Source organism: Macaca nemestrina, chromosome 2 (assembly GCF_043159975.1).
Source record: "Macaca nemestrina isolate mMacNem1 chromosome 2, mMacNem.hap1, whole genome shotgun sequence".
NCBI lineage: Eukaryota > Metazoa > Chordata > Mammalia > Primates > Cercopithecidae > Macaca > Macaca nemestrina.
This window is the reverse complement of record NC_092126.1, coordinates 94,684,298-94,707,237: the sequence shown is the minus strand read 5'-3', so window position 1 is coordinate 94,707,237 and position 22,940 is coordinate 94,684,298. Positions and strand designations below refer to the sequence as shown.

Genomic DNA, 22,940 nt, shown 5'->3' with positions numbered 1-22,940 from the left:
TAACTGGAATTTCTCAGCATTGCTAATTAGCAGAGTTTGACGACCACCAGTATTGGGGGAAAGCTCTGTTTAACCACTCACAAACCATTCTGAGGAAGAGCAGACTAATTTTATTTTGTAATTAAAATCTGAAAAGAGCCCTATTTGACAGTTAGGGCTATGAGAGTTTTATCTCCCCGTGAAATAATTACTGCCTTGATAACTCAATTTTCTGAAAAATGTCAACTGTGGGCTCCAAAAGTTTTAATTTCATTATGTAAGGAAAAAAAGTGAGAAAAATAGAAGAAAATGTACAGAAAGGTTTTCTAATTCTAGAACTGGTTAAATATACTAGCAGCCAGATGTGGCCAAATGAAGGGGTTTTTTTTTTTCTTCCTTTTTTTTTGTCATGTTTCCTCTGAATCCTAACCTTCTAACAATCTCCTCTAAAAGTGACCATAGCAGCAATCATACTGCAGTGAGAGAGATCATACCAGTAGTCTGGTAAGTGAGAGGAAAATAAAACTAAAACGCTAAGTACAGCAATTGGAGAAAAGTTTCTAATTTTAAAGGCCAAAAATAAAGGAAAATTTAAATGTTTAGGACAATGCTGGTACAATTTGGTGAGATGATATTTGTATTTATCCTGTAATACAAGAAAACTGAGAATTGCAGAGCAAGGAGACTGGCATAAGCCAATTTTTAAAACATTTCCTTCTCCTCTGTAAGTCACAAAAGATCTCAGTCACTTCAAATTGGAGCATGCTACATGACTTCCAGAATGACCAAAGTCTGATTCTTCATTTCAGAAACAAACACATATAAATGAAGGTAAATAAGTGCATTAGAGGATTTTTTCCCTTAAAAGAGCATTGCATACTTTCCAAAAATAATCAACAAGAAATAAGCTGGAAAAGGTTAGGATATAGAAAGTAAGAGCAAAAATTCAAAACTGAATTGTACCGTTGTCAAACTTCATTTCCTTTAGACTGTGAAGGATCCCTCATAGGAATTCCTAGAGGGGATAGACACCTTAATTTTTATAACACAATTTTCAAAATGATAGAAACTCTTTCATCTACATTTCCCCCATTTTTTTCCTATGTCAAACTTGTCAGATTTTGGAAGTGTGAAGGATTAGTGATAGTAACTATAATGAATGTTTCTAGATGATAAAAAGAATAAACATATATCTCCATCCCTTTCTATTTACTAAGATAGAGATATGCATATGGCTGCATGGTACACTGGCAATTTCAAATTGCTTAATCATATTTTTTTCTTCTTGTCTGTCCCTTCAGCACCTTGCCTTTAATTTCCAGAAGTGGTATTACACTTAACAAATGAACAAGGGATAACAATTGCTGTTTCAGTCCAGACCCAATTTCACCAAATAATTTCACTCAAGAGCTGTAAGTACCCTTGAAACCTAAGGAATGCAGAACAGCTTTGCATTCAGCTCCCTTTTTACTCATTCTCTTTCATCTAATTCTCATTGATGAAATAAATACATTTTGAAAAGAATGCAATAGTTATAAAACTAAACATATTTCTCCTTACTTTATAGCAACAAAAGTAGTATATAATCTTTCAAGCTGTATATAATAATCATCATGTTACAGTATTATATATGAACATCCTTATATTCTAGCTCAAATATTTTCTGGAGAAATTAATTCACATTTCACAATTTCATTTCCATTTCTGAATTATCAAGCAATTTTAACATAAGTTAAGATTCTATCCCTGCACTACAGCTGTTGTCCAGGAGAAAATGTAGTGTGACCATTAAATGATTTAATTATTTTAAATATAAATTCCCTTTTAAAAACATAAACTGAAAACCTAAAGAGCTGCCACCAGTGGTTTTCAGTTGCATTAAATCTATGACTTCTATTTTTAAAATTAGGAGAAGAAAATTTTTTAAAAGGCAAAATGATCAGTAGGAACTCTAGGTAGCCCAAAAAGCCACTGGACCTTTTATACCTGTAAATCATTGCTTGAGTCTAAATACATATCTCTCTGATTGACCACACTATCTCATGCAATTAATCATACCAAAGGAAAAGGTCTTCCTTAGAATCCCACTTTTCCAGTGGCTAGAGTTATTACCCTCATTTTAGAGAAAAACCAATTGTTTTAAATTCTCCAACTGTGATTACTTCGTTTAGTTGTGACCACAACTTTTGTGGGAAAAACAAACCTACACTTTCCTTAAGCTTTCTCTACCCAGTATTAAATGACACTCCAGTGCAGGCTGGGCTACCCTTTCACTGCAAGGACAATTTACCAAGCAGGGAAAACCTCTTTCCCTTAGCCTGGCCCCTGCCACACCACATAAATGGAATTTAGTCTTCTTTCTTCTGGAATCTTATGGACCTTACTGCTACTGTGTTACCCACAACTTCCCTTTCCAGAAGTACAGTTGGACTCAATACAAACCACAAAAGTGATAAAATCTCAGAGGGCTGATGTGTTTGGCACCCAAAAAAGCAAGTTAGGGAAAGAAATTAGATCTACGTAACATGTGAGGGACAGACAGGAAAACTATCAGAGGAAAAGGAAGAAAGTTTTCACCTGTGGCATGAAAAGAAGTTAAAGCAAACCACTGGAAAAAAAAGTCATCCTACAATCACCATCATCCCTAAATGAAACTATTACCACTTTTTTCAAAGATTTGCAGCTGCGGCTGGCCCTGGAAAGTGCTGTAAATCAAAGTGTACACCCATCCTGGGCGGGCTGGCATCCTCAAGGCCTCCCATTGACATCTGGAACCCTCTCCCAAAAGCTATTCTGGCCTCAAAAGAATGCCTGAGAAGTCGGCCTTCCCAGGGGCCCACTTCTGCTTGCCCCCAGCGCCCCTCTTCCAGTCCCGGCTCAGATGGAGTTGGGCTTCCAAACCCATCCCAATGGAATTCTCAGATCGCTGGCCTGATAATCTTTAAAGGCTCCTTCGGAGCTGGGGCTCTGACTTTTATCTTCCCTCCCACCCTTCTTCCCTTTTTGCTGGCTCTCCCCACTCCTTTTTCGTCTCGCCCCACCCCCCCCCCTTAATTTGAAGATCATTGACACGATAGGCTGTAATGAGTCCTTCAGAAACTGTTATGATCTACAGTGACAATCTCTGCACCTAATTCACAGATTATTGACAAGCACCGTGGGCTCAATGGTGTCAAGTTGTACTTGTGGTTTCAACACCCTGCAGCAACCCACGTAGCTGCTGGGCCCTGGATTAGGACCCACAGTCTGGCAGTGCTTATCTGCCCGTCTGAGTGATAGAGAGATGAGTATCAGTCTATACCTCAACTGCTTCAAGCCCGCCTGGGCTTTCTCCCTGGCGCCTTTGTCTGACAGGGTTGGCGCAACGAAACTGAAAGATCTCCAGAGTTTAAAAACAGAGTGAAAGAGCAAATTTAATAAATGAGAGCTCATCCTTGAATCTTAGTCTTTATTAATAGAGTCATGTCCCCTACATCCAAATAACTATCAAACTCCAAACCACATGTACTGTTTTTCAGAGTTCGGGTTCTTTCCTGGGTTCATCATGAAAGATGTGAGGGATGAAGGGGAAAAGGGACTGAGGAGTTGGCAGGGACTCAGTGGGCCTAAGCTAAGTGGGCCCATCCGTCTGGATAGTCCTCAGAATCCAGCAAGACTGGTTACTTACAAAGCAGGGCGCCCAGCCAACCCGCGCGGGCTCAGGCCTGGACGCTGGGACAGGAGACCAAAAATGCCCGCCCCGCCCCTAAAGGGCGCTTTGCCGCCGCGGAGAAACGCGGCCCGTTGCCAGCCGCTGCGGTTTTCCCTGCTACTAAGGAATCAGTCACTCGCTGCCCCTTCCTCAGCCCTCAGAGATGGAGGGGCTGCCTTCCTGCTGGCGGCCTTGGGGCGTGGGATTCGCGCAGGTGCTGGGTCCCCCTGGGAAATAACACTGAAATAACACTGCGTCGGGAGAGCTGGGTGGCATTCCCATGCCTGGGCCACCCACTTGTTTAGCTCTCTTTCCTCAACCAGGGGTTATGCTTTCGCCATGGGCCCCAGAAAAGTTGGGCACTCGCTCCTGGCACGCCCACCCGCCCGCAGCCAGGTGCGGCTTCTCCCTCCTGCCTTCATCCTACAGCCTGCTACCCCACAGGCTGGGACCCCTGGGTGCAGAACGGGGTGGAAATCTCCAGGACTCTGCTATTGCACGTTCGACATCACTTCCGAATAGCAGGCATATACTCCCTTTCTGGCTTCGCCTCCAACGTTTTGCTGGCTTTGGCCTCCCTACCTCACACGGGAACCACTGCGCAGCCTTCGGACCTCGGCTGTCAGCGCACCGTTTCTTACTTTACCCGGTTGGCGCGGGTTCACAAAACTAGCACCGACTAAATTATTTCTGTAATTGGGACAAGCCCTTTGGTAGTGCAAAAGGTGGGGGTGCTGTGGCTGGAATCCCGCTTGCCTGTCATTTCGATAGAATTCGGGGTAGAGATTTTATTAAAAGGCTTGATTCTTCTGCCATTGCATCTGAACCTACTTACTAAAAACCCTAAGCCGAGATCTAATTCTGCAACCAGATGGAGAAGTCATCTCTCATCGCACTGAACAGCAATTCCCCTTGAAATGTTATCTCGAATTCGCTAATTTTGAGCAGTGGGAGTAATAAACATAAAGGTATTATAAACCTTGCGTAGCCATAGGATTCAATATTTTAAAAAGCCATTCTTTTTTATGAAAAATTAAGCCGATTTCCATCGATAAGCAAACTATAAAAAAGCGATCTCTAAACTTCTTAAGAGTAAAAGTTAAAATCAATAACTATAACCCTGAAGACGTAAATATTAAAACATCTTGTTCACTCAGCACAGTAATTATTTCTATTTGATTTTAAACAATTAAGCAAACCCACATTTCCCTATTGTTTTAAATTCAGAGGATGTGCCATTTTTACAGTTTCTCTTTCTGAAATAATTCAAAGGCTACTTTTGCCCTCACTTGCTGACCAAAAAAATAAGAAGAAGAAGAAGAAAAAAAAAGAGGCAAAGCTCTTTATTATGTAGACAGGTAGTTTTTGGAAGTGTAAAAATACTCCCCCTTCTCTAGGATAATTTGGATTCCTGGTCAACGAAATGCTGAATTTCAAAGAAACCTTTCTTACCATTGGCACACCTTCCCTGAAATCCTACGGCTAAAAGAAAAAAGATACCAGGCACCTGTTTCTTAGCCGGTATGTGTTTCTTAGCCAGTATCTTCGAAGGAAAAAGTTTGACTAGGATTGGTTTGGGGGATGGGAAGCACTCAAAAGAAGAGATTGGTCTTTTAATTATACTCTGGAAATAAATACATAAAAGCAAGTTATTTCGTTTACTTGAAGACTCAGTTACAATATTTGCAGGACCTCCGAGGGCATTCAAGACGCTGCTGACAACGTCAAAACAGTAATCAGCAGCATCTTCGGTTTAATTTTTTGAAATGTGGACAAAACGGAGGAAGTATACTTTGCTTGATTCTCCACGGCTACAGAAAAAATGTTTTGTTTTTCATCATTTTTCTTTACCTGTTTTACCATCGCAGAACCTTTCAAAGAGTTACAAAACCAAACCGGGTGGGGGATGGCTGGGATGTGAGGAGGAGGAATAGGACAGTCTTTATTTTTTATTGAATTAAAATTGTAGTATCGCCTCTTTAGTTTTTTTATTGAGTTAATATTATATTATCTTTCAAGGATATAAAAATTTGTTTCCGCATCCCGTTTCTTTTTTGGAGGGCAATAAAGAGTATTCTCTAACCCCAGAGCAGGATTCTAGCGATTTCCGGGACTGGCGCTGCGCAGCTCCTACTGTGTCCAACAGGGGGCGCTGGGCACGAACCTGCGCAGCGGCTCAGCGCCGCTTCACATCTGAGTCGGGTTCCAGCCCCGGAAGGCGAGAGCCGCTCGCGGGGTCGAGTACAGTGCTTTAGTCTTCGTGGATAAAAAGAGATTAAAGGCTAAATTCTTTTTTGGGTATATGTGTGTGTGTGTGTGTGTGTCGGTGTGTGCGTGTATGTGTGTGTGTGTGTGCGCGCCCGCGCGTGGGGGGCTGGTTATCAATTTTAACCAACTACGAAAATGTACAGCTTTTTATCCTTTGATGTTCTCATAAAGAAACTCCTATCAGATGAGAAATTACACGGTTTCTGAGCCAACACTGCAGCTATAGTGTGGGGGCAATTATTTAATTAAAAATATATTTTTCCATCTGTTCACATGATCTTTTTAGACGTACTTAAAAAGCTGACACTGATCCCTTTGGCCTGTTAACCTTGCCCCAAGTTTCAAATACTTTTAACTATATCGAAGTCCTTTCTATTAATTTGAAGGAGAAAAAAAGGAGACCTAAATATTTAAATCACCCCTAAATAGTTACTCCTCTGCACTCCCCCGCCCCACCCTTTCTTTAAACAGGGGCTTTTATGTGAGTGACACATTTCACACTTCCGATTCTGCAAAGCCAGGTATAAATGACAAGGAGCGGCTCTAAATAATAATAATAATAAAATCGAATTTGGTACTACATAACACCCAAGTACCGTATAAGAAAAAAATCTAAATAAAATTGTAATCCACCCACCCCCCCCAACTAAAAAAAAGAAAAACAACAAAAAAAAAACTCCTTCACCTGTATTTAAATAGCGTATCTTTAATTACAGCAGTTGGGGATGCATGAGGCTGAAATGAAATTAGCAGTCATTACCAGTCCTTTAACTCTGTGGTGCTTTTGATCAGCACTAAATTAGCTTTCCAGTCCTAACAAAGACTCTACAGCAAGCAGTGGGCTGTAAATAAGACAGCGCGACCTGCCCTCAACACCTTTTCTCTTGTCAATCATAGCTCTATCATTCAGCCCGAGATTAACCTTTATCTACCAAATTATAAAAAAAAAAAAAAAAAAGAAGAGGAAGGAAAGAATGAAGAAAAAGAAAAAAGAAAAAGAAGGCGGGAAGGAAAGCCCCCTGACCACCACATGTCGCAATAACAGAGGTTCCCAAGAGCCCCCCTAAAATTGTATTATAATGAGCCCGTGTCAGAATCTGCAATTTCCAAATCATCCCTTCCTACTCCACCCCCCTACACCTCTCGAGTATATTAGAAGAGTCAGAATGCTGTTCAGGTAGGAATCGAATCCTACCCCCTCTCCCCGCCCGCAATGGCTAATTGGGCGTGGACCACCCTCCATAAGTCAATTTGCCATTAGCCTTTCCTCCTCTATTAGTCTAACAAGATTTCGGGAGAGGAGGGGATGTTTGAGGAGGAAACACTGGTGAGTTTAAGACATATATATAAGTTCCTAGGCTGAAAACAATCAATTTACTCCACTAATACTCTCTACTTTCTAAGTCTGCGGAGGAAAAAAACCAACAGCAATAACAAAAACCCAGCTGCTTTTCCCAGTACTGCATTACGAAAGTAAAACATTGGTTCAAGTTGCCATTAGAGGGCGCCAAAGAGCAAGCCCCATCACCCCTCGCACGACTTCCCGCAGAAACCCTCCCACCTTCCAGCTTCGCCATGCTCTGTAATTCCTTCTCTCAGGTAATATTTCCTGCTTATCCTGCCCCCTTGCATTTCTATCTCCCTCTATGTCAATCTCTTATAAAAAACGAGGTAACGCCATGTCCCCTTCCTCTTGTTTTGCAACCTCCCCCTACCCCTAACCACCACCAAAATAGTTAAGACGCCGATTGAAGTAGTAGCAACCCCTTAATGACAGGTACCTTTTGAATCAAATCACTCTTTCCATTTAGTAACATTGGTCTGGAAAAGGTTCTTTGTGGGGGTGAAATGCTAGAGTTTAACATTTTTAAGATGGAAGCCTGAATTTTTCATTAATGGGTTTCTTTCTGGGGGCTCACAGATCTATTTCTTCAGTTTCATAGAAAAAGAAACACACCCTTGCAAGACAACTGATTAAGTTCAGTATCAAAACCGTCCAAAATAGAATAAAATAATGTCATTTCATCTCTGCATTTGTTAAAGAATTCTAAATTAGAATTTAATTCCAAAAGTTAACGCTTTCAGACTTAAATCTACCAGTGTTAAATGACTTCCACACAGGGTGTATTTCCAGATCTTTTAAAGGTCAAAAGAAAAAAGAAAGAAAGAAAGAAAGAAAAACAGAATGAGTGGGGAAGAAAGTGAGGTGGGGGGAGGAGTGAGCTAGCAGTGAATGTCAAAGTTGGGTTGCGAGCTACTTACATGTCCATGCCAGATCAGGGTGTTGTCTTGTAGCAGTTTGATTGGCAGGTAAAAAAGCGAAAGAACGTGAGGGTTCCCTGAGCCTCTTGTCAGCCCAAGCTTGATCACTTCTCACCGGACAGAACCAGTTGAAGGAGCTTGCAGTTCCCCTCTCGTCCTTCATCCAAGGCACCGTGAATCCATTTCGGCTTTTCTTCCCCCCAGTCTTTCCATCAGCCTCCTGCCTTCACCCGCATCGCCTTACACCAGCTTCCAAGACCTAGCCTAGCTTTGCCACTGCAATCCCCTGCAACAAGAAAAATCGTTTATGGCTTAAAACCCCAAATGGCTGATTTTTTAAAAGAGAGAGAGAGAGAGAGGGAGAGGGAGAGAGAGAAGAGAGAGAGGGTGAGGGGGAGAGAGGGGGAGCGAGAAGAATGCACCCAGAGAACAACAAAAAAGTCAGTTATCCTAACACTGCTCTATCCCCCCACCGTACAGAAGAAGAATAAAAAAAAAAGCTTTATGTTTTTTTCAGTGGGTATTCAAAGATAATTTGATGCCATTGTTTCTGCTACAGATGGTTCTTTTAAATACAATAACACGGCTCTTTGTGCAGGCTACCCACAATAAAAATCGAAAGCGTTCCCCTGAATAACCATTTTGTTCTCTCTTGTATGGGGCCAACAAAAGATGCCGTGAGGTAATGGGTTCTGTTTATTGAAGCCATAGAATAGGGGTTTGATAAAGATTTTTTTAAAGCAGAAGACCTTGCAAGGTCGGGCTGATCTCTTCATATTTTTTTATTAAAATATTTGTCCAATAGATTATTCCTTGGTGCAGCTGCAGGTTTCCTCCTCAATTCTTAATCAGCCCAAACATCTGTCTCTTTGAGGAGGCTTTTAAAAATCTACAATTGTATCACTGGTGCAGTAACCTTATCAAACCCTGAGTTTTTAGGCTCAGTACAGGCAAAGGCAATGAAGTTTCAATTCTATTTGGTCCTGATGGGGTGAGGCGGAGGGTTGGGGGAGAGGAGATAAGCAACCCCAGATAGAGTGACTGAAAAAAAAAATGAGGCTTTCCTCTCCCCCACTCTCTGGTTGGCCGTGCACAACTGTATGAGCCAGACACACAGATCACTGAGGGCTTCTTTCATCACAAGGTGTTTCTCTCCATCTCTGCAAGACCACACCGGTATGCACATGCTGGACAGGGGCTAGCCATGTTTTCTTAACATATTCGCCCTTTCCTCCAGTAAGGTCTCCAATCCTGGAAAACCTAGGATGGGAGCCCAGTGGGAGGAGTGGAACAAGCTAAAGGTTAGTCTTTAGCACCCAGAAGGTCCTACTCTTGGCTCTTTTTGATTCATCATTAGCTAGCTTTGACACACTAATTGCAGCCTTGTGAGGGACTAGTGGCCACAGCCTTCCTATTACAGCACCCTATCCCCTCAGGCTTGCTCTTACAGCCACCTGGCTTCCTCCCTCTCAGTTCCACAGACAGCTTCCACTTCCTCTCACAAGGGAAGCCCTGCCACCTAGACCCCCCTGAGGTCTGTATCAACTCTGAGAGAGCCTGAACACTTGGCAGTGAGGGCGCTGTGGGAGACAGCGTTAGTTACTGACTAGGTTTGTCTACCTTTCTGTAGGAATTAATGCCAGGGCTTTCTGGGCCTCCAATAGCCCAGAATGACAGTAATCCACTTTCATGACTCCTGCTCTATGCTGTCACTTGTGGCAAGACAATAGTGTGGAAAAAATGGCTTTAATCTTGAAAACATGTTTTCACTGGATTCTCTACCTCTGTCCTCCACCCAGTTCATTTCTCCCTTTCTTCTCATAAACCATTTTAAAGATAAATACTCAAATGAATCCCTCAATATAACTGATCTCAACTTCCACTTTCCCTTTTGGAAACAATTATGTTATTGGTTTACAATTGGTCTGGAGTCATCTAATAAGGAATTTTCATGGACTATCATTTAAACACCAACTAAAGCCTTTCTATGAAGCTTGAAAAACAAAGACTTCAGAACAGAAAATTAAGGAATTTTTCACATGGTTGTTTCTCAAAAATTCATTTTGTATCTCACGATAAAGAGTCCAATATCAGTTAGAAAAGAATGAAAGTCAAGACAATACTAAAAAAGTTACGCACCTACAAATACTCTCTGGATCAAGAAAAATGTGTCTGTAAAAGTGTGAGTGCATTGGGGGTAGAAGGAAAGTGAAGAGAGTAAATCAAGGGTGACTTTCAACAGAACAGGCTAAGGTGTGTGAATTTGTTACTTATGGTATTGTAGGAGAGGGTAGGGGCATTATACAAAATTAAATCAATACTAGAAACTTCTTCCAACTAAAAGTGGAATGAGGAAGGGTGAATGTAAAATGTTTTAGCCAGTGTTTTCATAAAAAAGTAATCCACTGGAATAACTGAAGATCTCTTCCTGCTTCTTGTGTCATATGTATTTTTTGGATATCAAAACTTACAAAGGATGCTAACTGAAAAAAAGCCATTTTCTTTTTTTTTTTTTTTTTTTTTTTTTTACAACAACCTGAAAGAAGAATCTGAACTGCTGTCTTCTTTCCACTGAGGGGTTCTGGGCTGAATCTAAGACTGTAAGATAGGAGTGCATCAGTGAGTAGCCCAAGGTGACTAAAGGTGAGGAAACCTGATATATCTTATTGGGATTGGATCTATTCAATCCCAGCCATAAGAAAGTTGAAAAACCCCTCAGTTGACCTCGCTCTCCTGTGGGAGATCAGGAAGACATAATTTTTTAGGCAAGTCAGCAAAAGTTGTCTCAAAAACTGTAATGCAATGGCATCCCATCTGACATAGGGAAATGCTTCAACGTTTAACTAAAAAATATAGAATGTGAAACACAAGCTGCAGGGCCAAGCTGACAAACTGTCTTGATAGATGAGGGAATCAGGAACCAGTAGTCTACAACTGGAAAACTGCTTTTAAAAAAACAAACAATAAACAAACCAAAAAACACAAACAAAAACACTTCCTGTATCCAGAGGGCAGAAACTGAGGTGACTGACCAGTGCCTCTCTGGCTGGAGCAAACACACATCACTGAGGCGATGCTGGGTTGTAGAAATGGCTTTCTCACGAGGTTGGGAAATTTATGGGCATTTATTTACAGGAGGCTCTGAGTTGGAAACTTTACTGTTCAAAAGCGCTCTGGAGCCAAAGTTGAACCCCATATTTTACAAGCAAAAGCCTAGCTGGGGAGATGTGGAAGGTGGGGTTTTCCCCTCACCCTCAGAATGGGACGTCGGTGAATAAATGTCATTCAGCACAAACGACCTAGATTGAGGAAGAAAAAGAGGAAGGGGAAAAGGAGAGGAGGAAAGAAGAAAGAGAGGGAGGGAGGGAGGACAGAAAGGTAAAGGGGGGAATTTACAAAAAGGGAATTAAGCGGGCTAGTGGCAGAGAGGATTAGCAAGAGGGGCACCCGGGACCTGTTTTTAAATCGCGAGTGCTGCTTTTAAGGAAACACGATACGCACGATCAGGGTCTGGATGTCCCAGTGAACCAATGACCATACACATCACGAGTTTCACACAGATGGCATCATGTCATGCTTTAGTTATCCACTACCGTGAAAGCTGTAGCTTCTCTCTCCTTAAGCAATCACGCCCTGACTGGCCACTTTCTACCCTCTACACGTGGAAAGAAATCGGACTCAGACGGCTCAAGCCCCGAGCCCTCGGCCTCCCAGTGCTGGCTCTGGGAGGCCGGGGCCGCCTCTCGTGACGCGCGCGCTCCTCGCCCTCCACTGGCCGCCCGACTGTGGCGAAGCGCGGCTCCAGCAGGCGCAGCGGCGCCAGGTCCGAGGGGACGATTGCTTTCCACTTTCTGCGGGCGGTTTAGAAACGCGGGCGCTTTTAAATACATCCAGGTTATTATTAGCATGTAACCTGGCCTAACACGATTCAATTATTCACTTAGAGAAAAACACAACGACGCGACACCCCACTTGACGCGCACTTCGAAGAGGCCGGGGGACGCGGCAGGGCCGACGCCCACGCTGAACGCGACCTGTCGCAGGACGTGGCTTAAATTCAAACTCTAGCTTCGAACCTTTAGCTCGAGAACGCGCGCGCGCGCGTGCGAAGAGACCTGGAAACCTCATTTTTCAAAGCCTCTAGAATAAACTTCTAGTCAGCCTGGTCGCCGCTCCGTCCTTTCCTGGGTCTGTGGTAACCCGAGGAGAAACCAGAGCTGAGGCCGAACGTGTCTTGACCGATGGGGCCCGGGCTTCCGGGCGCTCTGGGCCCGGCGGGGTGGGTCGGCCTTGTCTAGTTTCGCTGGAGTGGGGAAGCGGGGGCGCGGGCGGCGGGCTGAGCTGCCCTGTGCCCCCAAGAACTGCGCCACCGCTCGGCCGTGTCCGCCAGCCCTCTTCTGTGCGCGTCCGGCCCCCAGGCCTAGCGCGGCTCTGGCGCGGCCCTGGCTCCGAGGGAGGCTGAGGCCCCTCCTCGGAGCGGTACCGGCAGAGTCAGTCGAAGCCCGGGCTTTCCAGGCCCCCCTTCCCCACGCGCCTTCACGGGCTCATGGGCTGCTCCGAGGCGCAGGCGGGCGGCCGAGATCTTCCTGACTCTAGACTCAAATGCCGAAATGAATTTGGAACCGTCTGTTCCTCCGGGCGCACAGTGTGTCCAGTTGGATTCGTTCCCCGTACCCCGTGGGCCAAACGGCGAGCCCAGGAGAACCTCTCTGGAGGGCCGGATCGTGGTTCCCTGGAGAGCGGGGAGGGTTCGGGGGTGGAAAGTCAGGAACCGAGATTGGGCCAGCAAAGGGGGAGACCCTCTCAGAGGAGAGGGGCTCTCAGGTCAGGAGCCACGGACCTGGAAACCTGAGATGGGGAAGGTTGACAGTGCAGGCTCGCTGGCGGCCTGTCTGCTAAGTGGCCATGTACCCGGCCAGCATGGCCTGCCTTCTCACCCTTCTCACACTTTTGGAGCTCTGAGGCTCCCTCAGGCTGTTTTATGCTCTGGGACTTGACAACAAATAGGGACTAGAGAAGGGTGTAACTAAGTGGAAATTTAGAGGTAGAAGCAAAGCCTATGGAGAGCCTTTAAATCCATTTACATTCTTTTGTTATATACAAATGAAGTTATACGTACAATCGTGTTTTGTCTTCATGTGCTAAAAGTATTACTTTTAAAACGCTAACCACTTAAAATATGCCACAAAATTTGTGACCCTTTTTTTTTTCAGTTTCTTAATTTAACGATATATCCAGTGTTTCAATAAATGCAAATATCTCTGATCTCTCAACCTCTGAATAACAGGTTACTGGAGAGAGGGGAAGGGACCATGGATATTTGTCTGGTGTTTCTCTGGCATATCCTTACCAGGACCATGCTTTGAAAATCGCTTCTTGCATCAATCTGAGATAAATTAACTCGTTTTTTGGGGTAAAATACGTCCTCCTATCATCTGTTGGACTTCAAGAACAATTGAAACTAAGGCCATTTTCCAAATGTACACCTTATGCATATTGTGACTGCCAGTACGTAGTTGGATCTCCTAGGCTTCTATTCTCTGAACCAAAATTCACACGAGGGAATCCCATGAACACAATTGTAGACTCAGTGCAAAATCTGTACATAAAAGTTGGAAAAGACATCTCACAGTGTAATGGTTATTTATTTATTTTTTCTAATTCATATGCCCAACAATGGGGAGCTGGTTTGGGTGGCTTACCGATACAGTCTTGAAGAGAGTAAGTATTATGGTGCATTTTGAGAGAAAAGGAGAATGCCATTTTGGGTTTTGGCGGTGGACAGGAATTAATGATCCAAAGAAACTGATTCCAGGAATTTTTGTTCATACCTCCCCCTCCAACTCCTCCTCCTAACACTCTCCCTTCACCCTTGAAGAAAGGGCAACATTTCTATTTGCTTGAGAGTGAAAGAGGAAAGGAACCAATCTTTAATGAGTATCTATTATGTACCAGATACTTTCTCTTATTTACTTCTCATAATGATACTGTAAAATTGGAATTATTATACTTCCCCTCACCCCAGCATCCCCTCATTCCAGAATAAAGGAAGATCCAGCTAGGTTAAATATCTGTGGTTTCACAGCTGGGAAATAGTAGATCTGGGTTTCAAATCTAGGTCTATAACTTTAAAACCCAGTCTGGTCTTTAGAATCTGGTAGACTGAGTCTCCACAGACTCAAGCAAGCATCACTGGTTGCCGACTGTTGTGGGTACAAGAGAAAAATTTGTTATGAACAAATTTGTTGTGGGCTTGTCTTTTTCTTCTCTCCTTTCTCTGGAAGGAAGCCTCTTAATTCTGGCTCCCCTTAGGATCTTTTGGCTACGGAGAGATTGACTAAAAGCGGTAATATAAAAGTCTGTGCCTTTTTCCATACCAAACTTGGGCCTAGAGTTTAAACTCAATTTTCAGATTATAGATCTCAATTGGCATTAACTCTAAGGCTATCCATAGGCTGGCTTCATCCAGTTAATGATTTCATGAGGACAGACTCACATAGGTCAAACTAAGTATCACTGTTAACACTCTAGCCTCAGAAACCCAAAGGATGGGAGGGAACTATAGTAGTAGCAGAACACATGACTGCTAATTAACCTTATTAACATCTGCAAACCAGTGAACATTTATACTTTTATTTTTTCAGGAAGGCAATTACAATTTTTTGCCTTTTATTAACTACCTCCCCCCATCCCTGATAGTCACTTATATCAAAACTGCCCTTTAAAAGGTCAGTAGAAATTATTTTAAAACATTCAAATATAAAAAAGTATTGTTATTTTAATAGGCACTGTGAATACTTTAATTTGTATCTTGTATTAAATTAAACATATGGTGAACAAGGTATAATAGATTTTCTATAATTTTGCTGCCAATGTGGCAACAGCAGCCAGTTACTCTCACCAGCAGACTTGTCAGTGGTTTGTTTACTAGCTTATTTGAATTAAAATAAAGCTTCGCTTCTGCTGACTGCACATCATTATCTATGAGACCATAATCCTGCTAGCAAATCCTATATCTTCCAGAACTGGCTCTTTTGTTTGGGATTACTGAGAGCTTAGCCTATAACAAAGAGGAATAAGGCATCCCTCTCATCCTCATAATTAAGTGTGGGGACTAATTTAGAAACAAACCCAGAAAGATGTACTATTTGGAGTTATATTTCTATACAGAATAGAGGAGAAACAGGATAGGCCAAACACCTGATTGTTAACAGAATGTTTAAACTATTAAGCAAGTGTACTACAGGAATCCAGCTTGTTAAAATTAAGAGCAACAGCAAATAAGGCATTGATGGCCTTTGCACGGGGCAGTAATTCTGTATGAGGGATCTGAAGGTATGTTTGGGAAGAGGAAGTATTAGGGTGTCAAGCTGGAGATGTGCTGTGTACTTTCTCAATGCCATTTATTGTCTTCTTTCATTTTTCTAACAGGCTGCACAATTAAGAGTTATTGTTATGAGTAGAGTTGTTAAAATGCTGAATCAAAATAGCAAAACACTTTTTTATTCACCAGAACAAATATAACTTTTGAAAATTGTCATTGGAATTGGTTAACATTTTACTTCCAAGGTGCATAAAATTTAGCAGAAAGAAAAGAATAGGTGATTTCCTGGCCCTTTCCATGGCTCAAAACAAACCTCCATGTATTCTTATAGCCCAATTCTATCTGTATTTAAGGAGATAATTTTACAAATAGGATGTATATAAAAACAGCCTTCACAATCTACCATCCATTTATAAACTGATGTCTGTTTGATAAAGAAGAGAGAAAACACAAGGGTTGATTTATCAATGTCTTCAACATTAATTGTCACAGATGGGAATTCTCAGAACCTCTGTGAAACCAAACCAGACTCTGGCGAATTATAAAGCAGGTCCTTAGACTTTAAAAACATTTAGGCAAAGTGACAGTTCAGAACATCTGTTAGCCTTCTGTCTGAGTATAAACTAGATGTCATGGAGTGCACAGCTGTAGGCATTTTAGGCTTTTTTTTGCCAACATCTGTCACAGCAGTACAATAATATAGGTAATTATCAACACCTTATATAAACTGTTTGCTATTTTAATTTTTAGAAAGAGTAAAATTAGTGTTACAGTCCTTGGCAAAAATAATTGAGATGAATATAATCATCCTTATCTAAAGATGAATAAATGATCCGATCATTCTTTGAAAAGCACACATTTTGAATATTTTCTGCAGCCAATATGGGTATTATATCATTTTTAAAAGCAAAAATTGTAAGTGATCTTGTTTTTGAAAAATAAAAGAAAAATAAAGACAAACCACAGGCCAAAGTAATTTAAGGGAAAAGGAAGAAAGAGGCCAATAATTTGCTATCCAGAGCAACCAAAAGTGATATAATTTGTGGTAAAAAGATAGCATTTGTTAATATCACACGTTGCGGCATTGATTTCATCTTTGTAAAAATTAAAAATTCATTTTATAATGTAATCTATAGTAGTGAATTATTTTAAAAATTGCCTTCCTCCTCTATCTTCTCCTGGTCCTAGAATTTTTGCAGAGAAATGGCAAATAAACCTGTAACTCATATCCTGCCACCTTAGTTAATTTGAAAAGCATTAGCTCTCCATATAAGTCTAAGGACCATTTATTCCATTAATACCACCTGGATATGAATCATCTACAGTGTATATCCTAAGGGCATTATTGTCTCATACCTGATTCTCTTGACCTATACCATAATTGTTTTCAGTCTAAAGGACTCAGAACAGCAAGACTATATTCCAAAGCACCTGTTCTGGGGAAGATGCCAGTCAATAATGTCTTATTGAAAGACCAGGTCCAGCTAGAGGAAATAAAGGAATTGAGCTGCAGTTGGATTTCATCATCTAAACATGCAATGTAATCTTAACCAATTCATTACACACCCCTTTTGTTTCCATTACAAAAGGGATGTTACCTTTGTCAGAGGTTGTAATTCCAGTATGTTCAAGCAAAGACAAGGGAGAAATTGAAAAAGTGCTATCAATTCTACCCACAGCCAGGAAGAGCCATAGGGTCAGAAGGCCATTGTCACTGCCCCATGTACAGTTCAGACTAAACCATAGATAGCTAAAGTTTTCATTGAGCTAGAAAGGTATAATAAGGGAGAGTCACAGAAAATACTGAGTAAGAATTGGAGCAGGAAATCATTTTTGAATACGTTTGGCTTAACACGTATGAAGTTGAACCAAATGGTTGTCTCTATTTGGGCAATAGTTGTGGATGCTTAAAATTATGCTTTCTTAGAATAATCTTGTGGAGGAGGCAAATTTTCTTAATAGGCGGTCACTATGGCAAAAACAATGAATCACAAATTTCAGCATTCATAATCTAAAGGTCTAGAAAGGGTTAAAGGGGAAAGAGAAGGAGGAAGTAAATATAGCTATAAAGGGCAGACAGCTTGGCCCAAAAGGAAGGATTAAGAATGAAGAAAGTGATTAAAAAGAAAAGAAAAGAAAGAAAAAGAAAAAAGAAGGTGTGATAGATACTGACAGAAAATAAGGCTATCTGAGAGGGTGGGGGAGGAGCAAGGAGGATATTGATTACCAAATGGAGTATTAGGGACCAATTTAAAATTTAGGGACTGTGAGTGTTAGTGCTTCCTAAAGAGTGTTCCCTTGTAAGAAATGCGTCTTAGAGAAACGTTTTAAACTAATATGTTAGTGGTATGGTTTTGAAGCCTGTTAAAGTGGGTTCACTTGATACTTCTCAATGTTATATTTCTTTACCAGTGAGGAAAACTCAGTGTATTTTGAGGTCTAGTAAAGGGGAAAAAAAGAAAGTAAACCATTTTCCAAACAACTTGGAAAATATCTTATTTCAATAATGAATTTGATTCCTTAAGGACATTACTTTTTTGTCATCTGGTTTTAAATATTTGGAACAAAGTAATGAAATAAGGATATCTGCAAATATTAGATATTTGAGTGAACTTCAAAAATCATTCTTTACTAAAGTTAAGTTTATAAGAAAATATATATTACTTTAGAGTTTACATTGTGAATTTGAACGCATATTGTCTGTAAATATCTCTCCTTGATTGCTTGGCACTCTTGGATTGATAAGAATAGTACTTTGTTAGGGTCCACTTTATATTTTGAAAATTATTTTCTAGAAGTCAGAGCTAGCATATCCACCCTCTGAAACACACACAGTTTGCAGTCAGCGTGCTCTCATCTTCTACCCTCTTTTGTGCTATCGCCTCCCCCGGCTTGTGCCCACTTCCCTCATCTTCTTTCATTAAGTGTCTTAATCCAGGCTGATCTTTCCTAGGTAGTATCCTAGGCTTGCCCCATCCTTCAGCTTTTCAAAATCTGAAACAAATGGCTAATAGATGGATTCACCAAAATGTACTGATGACTGATAACAATGTGCTTTTTCTTCAAAGTTACTAGCCTTATGCCATAAGCTTTTGAAGGAGGGGGGTTGCAGATCTTGGTCGGTTTTGTATCCTCTGTATCACTCAACAAAATGCCTTCTCCATAGCAAATACTCATTAACTTGTAAGTGAATATTTGTTGAGTTTTGTTTTTTTCTCCCTAAATCTAGTCATAAATCACTAAGTGAGCGTATTCTTTTATTTTTTTAACTTAAAAATTTTGGTGACTTATATTTTAGGTTCCACTAGCTAGAGATACAGTGGTCAGGTAGAATTGAGCCTTTAAAAGTAATATTATTTTTTTCCCTATTGGTGTTTATTATCAGCATAGTAAAGATAAATTTTAAAATGAAGATGTAATCTGTAATACTACAACCTTAACACCATAAATAATTTAATATTTCTATATTCCCTCCTGATCTTTGGCCCACAGATACTTAAAAATTGTATTTATATAATACATTTATTTTTATGTTTATTTAATTTTACTGTGTTTTGAAATTGAATTTGTCAGTAAGGGACACAGCATTCCTCTAAATATTACAATTTCCAGTGGTGGAATTTTAGGTCCCCACAAAAAGCCTGAGAAAGACATTTTTGGAATGGGGAGAGCTTTTCAGAATTTTCTGTCAAACTAATACAAGGCCAGTGTCCAAAAATAGCTAATCTTCTATGATTTAAATAACAGGATCTTCAGTTATAGAAGGGGAAATTGGAAGCATGGAATTTCGGGGACTTAAAGTAGTCCTGAGAGAAAGAGAAGATCCAAACTGGGAATTAATAGTTGGTATTAACTCCATTTTAACCGTTGCTAACTGGAGGTATTTATCTGTCCTTCCTGGAGTCCATTTAGAAAAAAAAAACCCAGATCTCCAAGTTTTTCTGTCCTTATTACAAATATATTCCTCATAATAGTTTCCTCAAAAGGGTTTGGATGTGTAGGCCATATTCACCAGCATGGAAAAAAATTAATTTTCCTATTATCAATGCAATCAGCCACTCCTACCATCACCCTTGCAAGCAGCCCAAAGTCCTTCACAGAAGAAACACTGGAATGTTTTGTTAATCGAGGGATCATATTGGACATTTTCAAGTGTTATGGAATTAATATTTTTACCACTATAGAGCCAAAAAGATTTGGAAGAACTGCCACAGTGCAGAGTTTAGCCTTGAATGTCCATTACCATCAAATACAATGATTAGAAGAATACAAAAAAGTAGTTGATTAGAAATATGCACTTGAATGCAGCCCATTTCTCTCCTTTTTCACACCCTATTATGACCTTAATATTCACTGTGGTACTTATATATTTAATAAGTAGTGATTCCCTTTGACATACACACCACACACACACACACACACACACACCACATTCCTAGACACCCAATTGCAGGAGGCTAATCTGTTATGCAGTGCAGTTTAATCAACCATTTTTTCTTTAAGTGGGATGGCATTTAGAGCATTTTTCTTTCCTAACGTGAAACCAAAATCTTACAAGGCTGCCACCAATACGTAATATTGTCAGTCTAAACATAGAAGGAGATTGCTTCCTTTTGAAAAGCTAGAGTTCATAGGATCACAGAGCAAGATCTTCTGGAATTCTCTGTCTTATAATTCAGCTTATCCCAAAGAGGCCAGGAAATCAGGCCACAGGCCAGGCAGAGAAAACTGTGCTACATAGAAAATGCAGAGCTGATTCCCATCTTGCACCTGCAGAATCTGCTGTCAGCTGTTCAATTCTAAGTTCTGTGGCTTTTCCGGATTCCTGCTTGTTGGCTGTCTAATTTATTAACTCCTTAATATCTGCAGCAAAGACAGCACAGGCAAATATTTATGGGACTGAGAAAAACACACAAAAATGAAAGGGTGATTGAGGAGGCTGACTGAATTTTGTGTTTACTTCAAAGTCTAAGTGGTCATTGCTGAGAACTGTTTCAACAGCTGCACATAGTCCAGAGTAGCATCTCAAAATTCAGCCTTGACTTCCTAGCCCAGGCCATTCATTCCACCTTCACCAGCCAGCTAGCCATTCAGTACATCATCCTTATTTTATGTTGCAGGCAAAAAGCCAACAAAAATATGGTCACCTTTAAAAGGCTTTTAAACAGTGAGCACCTCCCTCCTTTCCCAATTGTTCCTTGCTTTTCGCATTCCTAGTTAATAGGTTTTTAAAGCAGTTTCCCCAACTCTTTTCCTGCCACATACTGTCTTGCCTAGCATCTATGCAGCAAAAGGCTGTTCTTCAAGAGGCTTTTATATCTATTGTACTTCTTTATGCCTTTCAACTGCTAACTCTTCAGGTAGGGGCTAGGTTTCTTGTTTAGCATATTTTGCATGTTCCAAGCCATTTACAGCAACTACTGCAAAAGTGAAGATAAAAATAAAAATAATAAATACAGTCATTTTACATGAAGTTTAGGGGTCATGTCGGCAGTTTTCTATTTGCAAAGGTATCTCTTAAATATCCAACAAGAGGAATACTTTCAGGGAGTGTACCATTTTGAGTTTACATGTAAAGGTTAATATAAGTTTTTTTTTTTTTATGAGAATTAAATTTCCCTGGTAAGTCTTGGGGCTTTAACTTGTTGAAACATTGATACACTGTCAGGCTATTTGGAAATCCTTCTCCTTTGCCTGATCTTATCAAGAGAAAAAAATAAGAAAAGTTTGCAAATCATGGGACTAGAAAACTTGAATATTGACAGTTGGTAAAGAGCTAAAGGTCTATATTTACATTTTTCTTTTAACAAGTATTTAACAAGTATTTCTATTAACAAGTATTGTCTGCTGTGTGCCAGGAATTATGCTTAGGCATGAGATGTAAAGATCAATAAGAAATAATTTCTGTCCTAGATGAAGCTCACAGTCAAGTGAGAAGAAAGCAGAGTAAATAAGCTATTAATTAAATGTATATTTTGAGAAATAATGCTTTGTGGCTTTGTGTGAAATTAAAATGGTTTGTTTAGCTCAGAGATAAGAAATCTAAGGTAGGTAAGTATGCTGTTAAAACTTGAAGTAAACAAGCATTTTCACTCCTGACCGCTGAAAAAAATAATGACTAGCATTCTCTTTTAAAATACTGTAATTACAATAGGATATTCTTTTTCAGGCCCTGCAATGCTGTATGCTTTATCTTCCACATTGATACCAGTGATCTCATCATGTTGCCAAAATGAATTGAAGTTTTCTAAGCAATGAAGCCATTATAAATTATTCAAATACTTAAGTCTTATAATATGTTCTTTCTTCCTGGCTTTGACCAGTGGGTGATATTTTACAGTAAGTTATAGAAAGCTAGATTAGCGAAGCCATTCAAGGATGGAACTGTTTGTCACAAATTTTTTTTCTCCTCTGTGCTACTGCTATGCCTGGCACAAACTTTACATTTGGATTTTTCTCCTACTATTTGTTTGTAGTTCTTTCTTCTCTTTAAAGAAGGGATCATACATTTATGCCTTATGATATCCTTCATGCCTAACATAGTGCTTGGCACATAGTATAGGATTATGAATGAACGAATAAATAAACAAACATGTTTAAGCTTTTCTTCATATGGAAGTAGAAAACAGATTACTCAGCCACCTGTATCAGTCTATCTTTAACAACACATCTTTTTTATTTTATACGTAATAATTCATAGATTAGCTTCTAAGATGAGCTGGTTACTCAATATATTCAACTTCTGATAGCCAGGAGTACCATATTTATTTTTTTTTTCACTGATTATTTATAAAAATACAGTTAAGATAGTTTTGTTAAGATGAATTCGTATGGTGTATTTAAGGAGGAAGTAACTGCAAGAAGTACTTCAGTAAAAGGCCCAATAGACTGATAATTTGCTGTTTTTTTTGTTTTTGTTTTTGTTTTTGTTTTTTGAGACGGAGTTTCGCTCTGTTGCCCAGGCTGGAGTGCAGTGGCGCGATCTCGGGTCACTGCAACCTCCGCCTCCTGGGTTCACGCCATTCTCCTGCCTCAGTCTCCTGAGTAGCTGGGACCACAGGCGCCTGCCATCACGCTGGGCTAATTCTTTTGTATTTTTAGTAGAGATGGAGTTTCACCATGTCAACCAGGATGGTCTCGATCTCCTGACCTCGTGATCCGCCTGCCTTGGCCTTCCAAAGTGCTGGGATTACAGGTGTGAGCCACCGCGCCTGGCCAAGAATTTTTATTCACAAAAGTCACACTTACTTTGGATTAGAAATTATACAATTATGGGTCATGTGATCAATCTCACACCTTATGTTGAACAGAATATTCTGTACGTAGTTTACAGAATCTAAAACCTTTAAAAAGTCTAAAAATACACAGATGCTACAGAATATAGCTATGCTTGCATCTAAAAAGAAAAAAAAATAC

At 40.4% G+C, this 22,940-nt stretch overlaps 1 protein-coding gene across 14 annotated transcripts in view; it reads right to left on the bottom strand.

Annotated features, from left to right (window-relative positions):
* Positions 1–22,940, bottom strand: part of LOC105480086 (SRY-box transcription factor 2) — a 753,725-nt gene that overhangs the window by 6,356 nt on the left and 724,429 nt on the right. For all 14 annotated transcript variants that reach the window (XM_071091313.1, XM_071091315.1, XM_071091319.1 and 11 more), the window contains one exon: positions 8,201–8,486. The gene's annotated coding sequence lies outside the window, so the exon portion shown is untranslated. The remainder of the gene's footprint in view (positions 1–8,200; positions 8,487–22,940) is intronic.